Source organism: Staurois parvus, unplaced genomic scaffold (assembly GCF_062004578.1).
Source record: "Staurois parvus isolate SC_StPar_1 unplaced genomic scaffold, SC_StPar_1.0 ptg000339l, whole genome shotgun sequence".
Lineage (NCBI taxonomy): Eukaryota > Metazoa > Chordata > Amphibia > Anura > Ranidae > Staurois > Staurois parvus.
The window spans coordinates 3,447,288-3,460,686 of NW_028318135.1; positions in this window are offsets into that span (position 1 = coordinate 3,447,288).

A 13,399-nucleotide genomic window follows, 5' to 3' on the forward strand; every position below is an offset into this window, starting at 1 on the left:
CTGGCTTGGAAATTTCATTTAGTTACAGTTTTGTTTGCTGAGGATTCTTTCAAGGGGTGCACTCTGCACTGTTCAGCAGGAGATCTGTGAGCAGGCGGAGATGAAAAAGTGACATTTGGAAAGGTGCCTTAATCGCTTTCACTGTAGTACATCCTACAGGTGTATCACTTCATGTGCAGCATTAAGGCATACCCCTGACATGTTATTTAAAGGAATTGTGTATGTTTCATGTAGCCTGTTAAAAGACCTGTTTCTTGCAGAATGATATTTATTTATTTAGCATTGGTACATTTTAACAGAAATTAGCAAACTGATCTTGAAAAGATACAGCTCCCATAGACTTCAGTAGGGTTTGTGCGCTATGTTTGGTTTTCACAGATTTCAAAGCTGGTTTTGGTGAACATCCAGAAAACTGAACCCAGGGTAGCTGACTCATCACTAGTGTAGTAAGGTAACCTGTTTGGTACATTTTACATAAAAAGTAACGCACAAACAAAAAGAGGTAAAGAAATCTCAGTATTCCTATGACATTGGTGTCATATTGATGTTTGATTTAGCCCTAGTCTAATTACAACTATATGTATTGTAAGATACTGTTCTCTTTAATTTAAAAAAAAATATGGTTCCCAGCCTGCTGGATAATCCTGCCTGATAATATAAATGAATAACAAACTAAGATGCTATAGCTGTAATATCCTTTCACAATTTGATTTGCTTCTTAAGTCAGGTATTTGCTAAGTTTACTTGCTTTTGCCTCTTAAAAATTATCTTGTATCAAAAGCCTTGTGCTATGGATTTTCAAGGCTTGTTTGTAAACTTTCAATAAACTCCAAGGTTACTCAGAACATTTTACAGAAAAACAACAACAGGAGCATTAGGTAAACCGAATCTCTTGTAATAAAACAAATATTTCACAGTTCATTAAATCTGAGCTATTGAAAAGAACTAGCTGTTCTCCGGTGCGTGACCTGAAAAATAGATATCTGTTGCCTTCACCACATGGGATTAGAGATATTTGTGGTGATAGAGATGATTCTAGGCAGGGTACCTGTTAACCAATATTTTTCATCCCAGGAACAAAGATCATGTTTTCAAGCTGCCTGATCAAAGCAGCAAGAATCTGAATACATAATGGAAAAGCCTTTTATCCTTAAATAAAAAATCAAAGATTAAGATTCTTATAAAATTTGTGGATAATTTTGTATTTTACCATAAGTATTGTTAGTTAAAGGGACTCTGTCCCGAATTTCAGAAAGTAAATATAAAAGCTCATCTGCAAAAAAAGACTGTTAATACTATCCCACCACCTGTTCCTCCAGTTTTTTTTCCTTTCCAAAGCTATCTCCTCTGGCACAATTTTCACATCTCACACACTCCCAAATGTGCAGGATGCCTTGTACCCATATGCACTATGGTTCCATCTAGAAAATAAAATAAACCTCCTGTGCTCAAATGACCGGATATGAGATATGTAGAAGGATCTTCATAGACCTTAGCATTCAAACCAGTAAAGCAGTGCTGTGAAACCCCCTAAGGGCTGGGGTAGCCCAATACAGCACTAGAAAATAAGAAAGGAAAAGGGGCACATAAGCCTTGTGCATTACCTCAATAAAAACTTTAATCATACAAAGTAGCAGATATATACTCAAAAACAACAAACGTACACAGGAATATCATGACCCACAATAGTCCATGGTCTGAAATGGTGCACGTGTACCACAAGTAAAAGGACGCTTGAGAATGGCTGACGCATTTCGAGGAGCGATCTCCTCTTCAGCAGAGCCTATTCCGAATGCTGCACAGTCACCCCTTATATAACATAATTTGAATCTGACTCCAATTCTTGTGAATGGGTTGCTCCCATATGCCCATGAGTGGGCTTGATATTAGCGCAGAATTAGGAGTAGTCTCTGATGAAGAGGAGATCACTTTGAACAAAAAATGCAAATGCGGTTAAACGCCGCTAAACACAAATGCAAAAATGCTGAAAAACTCACGTTTTTAATGTGACTTTACACAGATAATGCTACCAGCATTATTAAAACACTCAGTGTGTATGGAATCTTATAATTAAGGTAAAAAGTGGTGCCAGGCAGAAATTTTCCCATATGTATAATTGCTGATGCAGAGATAACAAAAATAAGAGTTCTAAAACAGGGTGGGGGTATTGTGACAGACCAGCCCAGGTCAAGTGGTAAAATGTAATTTGGTGTTCAGTTTTTCATGGGGGGAATCATGAACTAGGTGTGAAACTCAGATTCCTAAATATCTCACCCATATACAGGGTGAAGGATTCCAAGATACATTTCTTATAGAGGGAAAAGTGGGTTGCCAGTTTTCTAAGGTCTTGGCATGTTCTGGTCAGGATCCTAGAGCCCAGAGGCTTTGAAATGTCTGGTTAGGTAAAGGGCTGCATATAAGGAAGTCCACCTGGGTCTTTCAAATTCTAACCACTATTATTATGCTTGTCAGCTAGTGAGAATTACAGACTGATTTCTCAATGCAAACATCAAGACATGGTAAAAATAGAAAATCTAGAACAAAATGTCCACTCACATCCATACCCTGGAGGCTAGATAAAGCCCTAGATGAACATCCACTAATAGGTTCCATCATGCATATTTTTCACATGTGGTGTTAATCTCCTAACTGTTCCACCTGTACAAGTCCCCTGTCATCTTTGGTAGGGAACACAGACTTTCCACATGGTGATACTTCAGAATTCACTCAATTTTGGTACAACAAAGTCCCTCCACTGGCTGGGAGTTTTTTTCAATCTAGGGAACTTTTTGCCTAAAACAGATACTGACTCTAACAGCCATACTGTCAAGGTCCTACCTTTCTTCAGAGCTTGTGCATCTCCATGAGCTGGCATCCATCTTGGTTTTCTGCAAAGCATGGTGGGAACCTTTATGCCTTCAGGCTTCTGCGGCTCCTCCTCAGAAGGGTGTGGTTGAGCACATTTAAACCTGCTGTCTGCAAGTGTGCTCTGCACTTGTGTCCTGTATGTTGCCCTGTTGCAAGCTCTTGTGTTGTTCCCATTGCTCTCCTGGTAACCGACTCGGCTTGGACAAGACTACTCTCTGCGTTAACCCTTTACCTGACTTTCCGTTGCTGAACCCGGCCCGTGACCTGAGTATTATTTGCCTACCGTCTAGTACTGTCTGCTCCGTTGTTATTGACCCGGCTTGTCTGACTACTCTACTCGTGTTCCCATCTAGCTCCCACCAGCTGTACGCCATTGGCGGCAGTCGTTATCGCAGCTGGGGTCACTCGGGGGCCGCGACCTGGTCTCAGGCTGCGTCAAGTCCATCCCCACCATCAGGGGCCCTGGTGAAGGGTAGCCTGGGGCTTAGACTCCGCGCCCTGAGGGGCTCTGGTCTGTGGGTAGTGGCTGTCGTCAGTCGCAGCGTGACCGTACCATAGGCCTGCCTGCCCATTCCAGCGTTCCTGCCCTGACACATACAAGACCTTATTTGGTGGATCTACTTTCAATTTCATCATCTCTTAACCAGTCCTCAATTTACATACAACTATACCCGCTCTTTAACACTGTTTAAAAAAATATGTTCAAATGAAGGCCAGTGTATCCACCTAGCCTTCTGGATCTTTTCCATTCTAGCCGACTCCTTTTGTCCCAAAGGTGGGAGAATGAATTACCGATCCCACTAGCAGATGAACAATGGATCAACTCCTTTAAGCTTGCTCATAGCAGCTCATTCAGTACACAGATTCAAGAGGTGAATTACAAATGTCTCTTATTTTGGTTTAAAACCCCCAAGAGATTACATAAAATAAACCCACTCATTTCAATAAATTGGTGGCGATGATTACAGGATAATGGATCTTTGAGCCATATTTTTTTATACTGCATGCCACTACAAACCTTTTGGAAAATAATCCATTCTCTGGTCAGACAAATGGCAGTTATGAACCTTTCCTACTCTCTAGTGGGCTGTACAGGCAAAGCGATGTACGGCGCTGCATGCTCAAGTGGGCACGCATCATTCCCCACCTGCTACTGCTGTGTCCACCGGACACAGCAGAATGAAGATCCCAGTGAATTGGATCTGGTGATCATGGTATTGCTATGCAATCCCATAATCACAATGTTAGCAAAGCTGTTATGAATCAATCTGATCATACCAGCTCTGATTCTCTTCCTGGTGAGATGTGATTGGCCCACAGCTCTCATAAGATACGTGGGGCCAATCACAGCACTCTGTACCATATGATCAGCTCCAGCCAATCACAGATCACTATTATTTTGAACTGTCATGAACTCATTCATGACAGTTCAAAGCAAGCTTTGCATTGCAGATAAATAATCTTTATTGCTCCTGCAAAGCAAAGCGAAAAAAATAAATCCCAGATCATCCCCCCCAAAGTAGTACAATGTTACTATGGCAGTCGGCTTTCATGTAAAAGAAATCCTAGCAGCTATTTAGCCGCTGGATCCTTTTTACAGGCAGTGGGAAGGGATGTTCCCCCCCTCCTGTCCCATAGGGAAATCCAAGAATGCAGCCAGCAATTCTGCTGGCTAACCATAGAGCTGATCAGAGACCAGAATGGTTCCAATCCTCTCTAAGGTCTAATAAACTAGAAGCTATGAGCATTTCGTCATTTCTGCTTTGCTGGATATTAACAGCACCTTTTTTAAATTGGGAAAGCATCTGGTCACACCGATCTTGGTGTGATCAGATGCTTTAAAGGCAGAGGAGAAATCTAAAGTGTAAGTGACCCATGATTTCTCAGAAAAGAGTACCTGTTACTGCCTATTGCTACCACAGGGGATTTTTACTTTACCTGTGATAACAATAAAAGTGATAAAAAAAGGAAGATACAGTGTAAAAAAAAAAATAAACACCTCCCCTCCCTGTGCTCACGCGCAAAGGCAAATGCCGGTCCCATGTCAGCATGTAAACAGGGATTACACCATGCATGTGAGGTATCACAGTGAACTTCAGATGAAGGCCAGTAATTCTAGCACTATATATTCTGTGTAAATATAAAATGGTGACCTGTAAAGGTCGATATTAAAAATTTACATAGTCTGTCGCCGTTGCACGAGCATGTGCACATTTAAAGCATGTCATGTTTGGTAAATAATTACTCGGTGTAACATAATCTTTTCTATGTGATCAAACAATTGGGCAATATATTACGTATTTGTGCATTACAATTATAAAAAATGCATTTTGTCTAAAAAATTAGCAATTCAAAAATTGCCATGCAATTACGTTTGTGCAATTACGTTTACGTTTGTGTAATTGTGTGACATAAAAAATTGCAACACCAACCATTTTATTCTCTAGGGCAATTTCTATAAAAAATATATAATGTTTGGGGGTTCAAAGTAATTTTCTGTAAAAAAAAGGTTTTTCATGAAGTTTCTAATGTTGGCCCTGAAATGCCAGGATAGGAGAAGCACCCCCCCCCCCCAAATGATTCCTTTTTGGAAAGTAGACACTCCAAGGTATTTGCTAAGGGGCATGGTGAGTATTTTTCAGATCTCATTTGTTGCCACAAGTTTTTGGAATATGATGAAAGAATACAAAAATTTTTTTTTCTTTTTTTCTTTTTCAAAGTCCTGTGACAAAAATGATATCTGAAAAATACCACCATGCATATTATCAAATTTCTTGGGTTGTCTACTTTCCAAGAAGTGGTCATGTAGGGGGGTGTTTGAACCATCCTGCCATTTTAGGGCTTCCGAAACTTTGATAGGTAGTGAGGAAGTGATATGAGGAAATATGCCCTTAGTAGCAGAATGTGTTTTGGGGTGTTATTCCACATATAGCCATGGCATACGTGAGCTATCATTTCATTGACAACTTTGTGCAAACAAAAACAAATGTCATTTTCCAAAAAAATAAAATCTTCCATGCACTCATATACACGTATTGGGATTTTGTTTTACCAAAGGCATGTAGCAGAATACATTTTGGCCTAAATTTATGACTAACTTTTAGTTCATTGGATATTTTTTTATAACCAAAAGTAGAAAATATATTTTTTTCTAAATTTTCTGTCTTTTTTCATTTATATCACAAACGATAAAAAAACACAGTGGTGATCAAATATCACCAACATAAATCTTTTTTGGAGGAAAAAAAAGGACATAAATTTTGTTTGGGTACAGCATTGCATGACAGCGCAATTACCAGTTGAAATAATGCAGTGCTGAATGAAAACAAAATGGCCTGGTCAGGATGGGGGTAAATCTTCCAGAGGGCAAGTAGATAAAGAATGTTTAAAAAAAAACAGTCCTAGGTCCAGCACCTACTGAATCTGCAGGCATGCAAGAGGGTTTTGCTATGAGAGCAGACTGTAGCTCAAAGCTCTATCCAAGAGTTAGGAGGGCACCACAGAGGAGTCAGGGCCAGAGTAGCAGTGCTGCTATATATATAATTTATTTGGTGTGATTATGTTGCTTTAAATACATATATCATTATATATTTCTAATAAATATTTTTTTAGCATCCTCCAAACACAATGTGGCATCAGGCAATATTTGCTGTGAACACATACATGATAGGCAAACGTTTCAAGGTAATAATAGCTATTCTTGTTTGTTCATTTTACAGCACTTGTCAGCAAATGACATGGACTGCATTCCAGCCCCATTGTCCCACTCCATGCAATGCACAGCATTATTATCTTGGAAATATGAAGGCAGCAACGTGACCACATCAGCTCACTAACAGAACAACTCACTGAATGAATATATCCTAATTTTACATTCTTGAAATCATTAAATGTTAAATAACATATTCATACACAACATGATGCCTTGTTACACTTTCAAAACTCTAAATATTTAATATGTTTCTTATCAAGATGGTATTTTCTAAACATTTCTGGGATAGCATTTAAATCTAACATAATGCTTAATAGAATCCTTCAGACAATCCACAGATCACAGAATATCTGCCTAGAGAAGTTGATGCTTTCAAATGTTATCTGGAAAAACAGCTGCATGGAAGCTCAAATGTTTAGAATATTATAATATTAGCTGGGAAGCAGGAGAATGGTATCTGAATGTGACTGCAAGGCTTGCATTGTGCATTTACAATGCTTGACTTCAATAGATGTACTTGTATAAAGGTACAACAGCCAAAATTTATTGGGTGAGTGTGATAGGTAATACAAGGAAAAAGTAAGAAGAATTAAAATTACAACTTACACATGTCTAATGCACATTGTGCATAGCTTCAAAGCTCTCTTGCTGTTGATCATTTGGAAACAAAAAGATAAACACAGAGTCCAGTATTGATGGAGTTAAACTCCTTCTGTTCACTCATGAGAGAAGTGGTCCATTGATTTGCAGCCCTTAGCTGATTCTGAGATGTACAGTATATTTCTTAAGAGAAGCTGTTAAGTTTTATGAGTATCCGTGGCAGTGCTTTAACAACCAGTATTTGTCAGTAGGGTTAATTTCAGATAAGGGCTCAATCCTTAGCTTACCCATAGGAAGTCATGAGCTGAATGCTGTAAATCACTTCCCAAGTTAATGGATAGAGTTTATTTTCTAAAAAAACTTTATATTAAACAAAGGTAGCCAAACAGATAATAAGCTAAAGGTGGATGGATGGCAATCTTAAAAATTAGGGTAGTGCCTAGGGTGCTTTATCTTTTCCAGACTCTCCCGATCTTAATCCCACAGAGTAACTTGAAAGCACTTCGGGTAGAATTCCTCCAATTTATATGGGCGCAGTCCCACCCTCTGGGAAATGCAGAGTTCCAACCTGGAGTCTCTGATAGGTGCTTTAGATAACTTCTACAATTAGGGCTTTACCAGATAAGATGCTTTGTCTGTGACTCAAATCCGCCCATTCTCTCCAACAGATGTTCACTCCCCCTCTTGCCCCATGGCGGCTTCAGTATTTTTGCCACTACCTCTCTGCTGTCACTAAGAAAGGCAGGCATTTTGACTCAGAAATGCCTTTTGAACACCTATGCATGGATTCCTCACTATCTGCTCATATGATCTCAGACTTGCGATAAAGTTCAACACTTCCAGGCCTTGGTTAGAATCATCAGCAAACAGTTAAGACTTTGACCTGGAAAAAGACCTGGGCAAATACTTACTACATTGATTCCATCTACCCAGAAAGTGATACAAGACATTGCTGATCCCTTTGGTGAATGCAGCTAAGGCGTGCATTCCAGCCTTCTGGAAGCAGGAGATTCCCCCATCTGTTATGCTGTGGTTTTCCAAGATCGCTAAAATCCCCCAAATGAAAAACTCCACAGCAGCTCTTAAAGGCAGGGAAGAACAATGTAGGCACACACAGTTCCACTGGACCATGTTCATGTGTTATCAGGAATATGAATCCCTGAAGAGCAGAGAGGGACAGGGCACAAGCAAGTATCAGCTGAGCACACTGCAGGGGCTAAGAGGAGCCATTCTGGGGGAAGAAGGCTTTCTATCACTTCCTAATTTGCAGGAACAGACCAAAAATGGCCTGGGCAGTTCCAGAGAGAATGCAGATGGGTCTACATTGGTTGAGAATAGACTGGGTACTATAACTGTAGGATACCATGACTGGGTGTAGACTAGGAGGTGTGGGATAAAGGGCAGACTACCATTGCTTGCAAATAGACAGGGCATTGTGAGATATACAGATGGAGTACCCTAGCAGCCTTGAAATCAGTTAGTTTCCATGGGTAGAGCATAGTTTGATAACTAGGAACAGTCTCAGGTATTAACCACCTGCCCTCCTGAGGATTTATCCCCCTTCCTGAACAGGCCATTTTTTGCGTTCAGAAAAGAAGAAAGTAGTATCAGTGGCAATTAAAAATGCAGTTTGTGTCAATCTACATAATAGTGTTATTCACTCGGCTGGTCAATATATATTTCTAGTGTGCAATCTGAACAACATCTGCTATAAATTGCTAAACATGTATGTCCCCAATACCCATCAGATTAGCTTTTTAACATTTAAAAAAAAGGATTGGTTTATACATACTTTATAATATAAATGTTTTGAATTTTGTATTATTGCTATAAATTTTGACTAATTTTAAGTTAGTTTACAACTGAGTTTAATACTGAGTATGAACATTGCCCTGTAATGTAATAAATTAACCTGGCATGTTTATGATGTGGTCTGTATTTTTTTTCATCCAATGATCATCATTTTTTGTGAACAATGATCATTCTCTATGGTCCATGGCCACTTTTAAAAAGCAGTTATTACTTTATTACGTTCTCTGTAATCCCTTTATGTCTGTAGTCTGATTGCCCTAAAAACTAATGAGAAATTAGTAAGGGTAGAACAGGACAAAAACAAACTCTTAATTAGAGTTAATTGGCACTGATGAATGACAATGGCACTATTGAAGCTTAACTCTGGGATCATGCTGTCACATTGAAAATCTTAATTAATGGAAAGAAACAGAGGCACCGTCTGGCATATGTACAATTTTTCCCATGCACTGGCACTGCTATTGACAAAGGTCATTAATGTCCATTTTGTGTTCTCCTTACAACAGTAAATATCTTGTTTCCATATGGAGTGCAGCTCATCCCTATTTTTCCACTTGTAATGGTTCTGAAATGTATTTGCATTTGACAAAAGAAAACATTTGTTTGCTTATATTGACCAAACTAACTATGCTGGTGTTTGCATTTTATTCAAAGCAATGAACAAGCAAAACATTTACTTTATTAGCATTTGAATATATTACACCAGGCATGAAAAGAAGTAAAAGGATTCCAATATTCAAGCCTTTTTTTTATTTATAGTAGTAACACAAAATTCCTAAGCATCAGTCACCATTTGACTCTCGAACCGTATTTTACATGTCTGAATAAAATAATTACCATTTCCTATAAACTTAAGTCTGATGTCTGATACCTGCATTTTTTACAGCTCAGGTGACATTCATAAATAGTAATAAGGCAATGGGGTTAATTTACTAAAGGAATATGGGCTGTTCACTTGGTAAATTGAATTTTACCTTTAGAAAGTGAATTTTCATTTAGATTAGTAAATGAGGTGAAGGTGTGCTGACTTCAATCATCCAATCATTTGCAATAAGATTCTTGTATTTTTTGTATTATTATGTTTCATTAATCATGCTTGAGTATTCCTTGTAAAGTACATTTTCACTTAGCTCAACTTGATTCACTAAGCTAAGTGAACAGCCTATGCAAAGTGAGCATGCGCTAATATTTTAGTAAATCAATGTCATTGCACAAACCATAAGGATAGGTTCACACTGTTGTGGGTGGTTGTGGGTGTGTAAACTACATGTGTTCCTGCAACCACCCACAGCCAAAAGAATGATGCTCCTTTGAAGATCAGCAAGGGATGCCATTCATTCTTAATGGCACCCACACATATCTGAAAACATGAAAACATAGATTTCTGTGAGACAGCAATTTAAAAATGAGTGGGGACCTTTTCCCTGTTTTTCTGCAGGTACAGCAGTTCGTTGTGCCTGCGCAAACACAATCTGCAAAAACTGTGACAGTGTGAACCTAGTCTAAAGCATTGTGATAAATTTGGGATTGGTCTAATAAAGGAAATAGATTGTTCACTTTACAAGGGAAGTTGCACTTTGCAAAGGATTTTTGCTTACTCATGATTGGTTGATAGAATTCAGCAGAGCTTTAGCTCAATCACTAAGCCCTGGGGCAAATTCGCTTGCAAAGTGAACAGCCTATGTGCCTTTAGTAAATCAACCACCTTAGGTCCAATTCAAGCAACTGGTTATAGGCACAGAAAAGCTCTAAATTTTCAACTTTTCCTGCACATAGTTGGATGTGTGTATTAATGTTGTACATTATCTTCATAATCGTGCACATTCATACTTTAGTTTGACATGAACTGAGGAAGGGGCTTGCCTTGAAACATGTAGTCATAGCAACTGGCTTGTCCTCCATGGAGTGTCAGCTTGCAGACAGTCTTTGGATACATCTGCAGTCTCCCTTCCTTTATTTCGGCTCGTTCCGCCAGCACTGTGATGTGATTTCCCGGTGCCATGTGTGTGTTAGTTCCAACCAACAGATCTCATTGACCAGCATCTCACTGAGACTGTTGGAACCCATGGGGATTTACAGTGATTTCTGGCCATGGTGATACCTTTTTTTTTTCCACCAACCTCCCATTGGTCATGGAATTGTGGGTCATCCATCAGTGGAAGCTGTCCAGCACTGTCAGGTTCAGAACATCCATGTCTGTAACAGGGGTGAACTGACAACTCATGGGGCCCACCAGGCAATAGGCGATCATGGGGCCCCTGTGTCCTTGTCCACACTCAAAGCACAGCCAAAAAAGTCTATAAAAAAGGTACCAGGGGCATTTCATAGGGCCCCCTACTGACCCCGGACCCTCGGGCAGTGCCCGAGTGCTCGAATGGTCAGTCCGCCCCTGGTCTGTAAGCATCCTCCTCTCTGGAAGATTTTAACTATAATCAAGTTGCATGATGCTAATAAATCTTGCATATGTCATCTCTTGGGCTCTGTTTATGACACTCTTGCACCTGGAACGGCGCTCCTTGCTGATCTTTGTAGTACTTTTCCATTTAGTTCATGTGGTATCTGTGAGCTGCCTTCCCTGTAGTGTTAAACAATAGTGTTCCAGGGACATCTGTTTGAGCACCTAGTTTCCCTGTGTTTTTAATACTTTAGTATAACAGGCTCAGTAATTGCAATGCTATGTTACAGACACCCTCATGAGAAAAATGTGTGTATTTTGACAATTAGATAGAATTTATTATAGTAATAGAAAATCCATTTTTCTGGCCATGTTTCATGTTACACCTACTGTAGATTTAGAGTGTAACATGAGACATTGTTGCAGCCTCCAGACCTCCAGCACCAAATACCCTCCTCCTTACTGAATATGAGGAAGCTTCCCCCTGGAGTGCCCTGTGTATTTCTGAATTTGGCATGGTTGTGCATGGTTCCACCCACTCAGCTGCCTGTACAGCTGCTAAATTCATTCAAAGGATAAGTGAATAGATATACCACAAGTTTCTTCAGACACCATGGCAGACAGAATTATAGATCTCACTGGAGCCCAGTGGTGTGATGTCACTGTACTTGTAGGCCATTAATACCCTGGGAATGATTGACAAGGACAAAGAAAAATGAAAAAGGAAAAGTTCACTTTTCTCCTTGTTTTCCTTGCCTTTCCATTTTTATTGTCTTTCTTTCTTCCCTTTTTTATATATCTTATGCGATGTCTTGCTGTATAGATGGATACAATTTTCCTTGTACCACAATCCTACACTCCTTTTTGGGTATCTTTCCTCTTTTCATTTTATTTTATCTTCCTTATTTGGTTTTAAAATGTATTAATTTAACTGAATCTTGTAGGGGGTTTGCTAATCCTGGTTTTCTACCTCTGGTTATTTTTTAATTGATTGACATATTTGTCATGCATTAAGAGTCACACTGTAGGTGGATTTGTGTATATTCTATGTATTATGCATACTTTTTGTAGTTAAATTTATTTGCTTTTACATATAATTCATCTGTATAAGTTAGCCGTTTTTCCTGGGCTGGGATCTGGGAGCTTTGCAAGGATCTTAACATACCCAATATGTGTCTCGTATGGGTTAACTGAATGTTGTAGTTAAGCACTTCTCTCCTGACCGTCTATATCTCTATGTTTAAACCCACAATTATGTATGCAACATGTGTATTCGGCTGAATAAAGTTTTGTGAAAGGAGGTGTCATCATTGGTGTACAGTGCTTTGTACTATGAACTTTTACACACCTAATTTAAGTCAAGGATCATCTTATATAATACAAATTCTTTTAATTATCCTAAAGTGTAACTTCACATTTGTTGAGAAAAACAATTCTTTCTGTGTGATATACAGTAAGTCCACTACAAGAATTTTAATAAATGCTGTTGCAGATTCTTACTCTTTTCTGCTCTGAAATAGCTGTTTGTTTCACTATATCCTTTCCAGAGTGATTTCTGAATAAGAGGGTCTTGCTCATTATAACCACTTTCTGCTCTTTCAGTGTTCTAATCAGGTAAGTGTCTGCATTTCTTTAGAAGTAGGTAAACCTCTCCAAAACTGAAATTCTTACTGAAGGGTTGCATAGAATTTGACATTTATCTTAGTTCAAGTAGGAAATGGCATGTCACGATTGCACAGAGAATGCCCACATGTTGTCATATTACATTGTTTTTTTAGATAATTTAAAAAAACTTCAATACCTGCAGGTTGAAAAGGAAGTGTCATTTTGAATAACATTAAATTACAAAATTGCTTGTATGTGTTGTCGCAATTATATACTGTATGTTATATTATTTGTTAAAAAAATGGAGTGGAAAAATTCAAAAACTACAACTCCTTGGTGAGCTTGAATGCACATCTACTGTATATAAAGCTGATTGTGAAGCAGAGAATACTCTAAAAAAGTTTAAC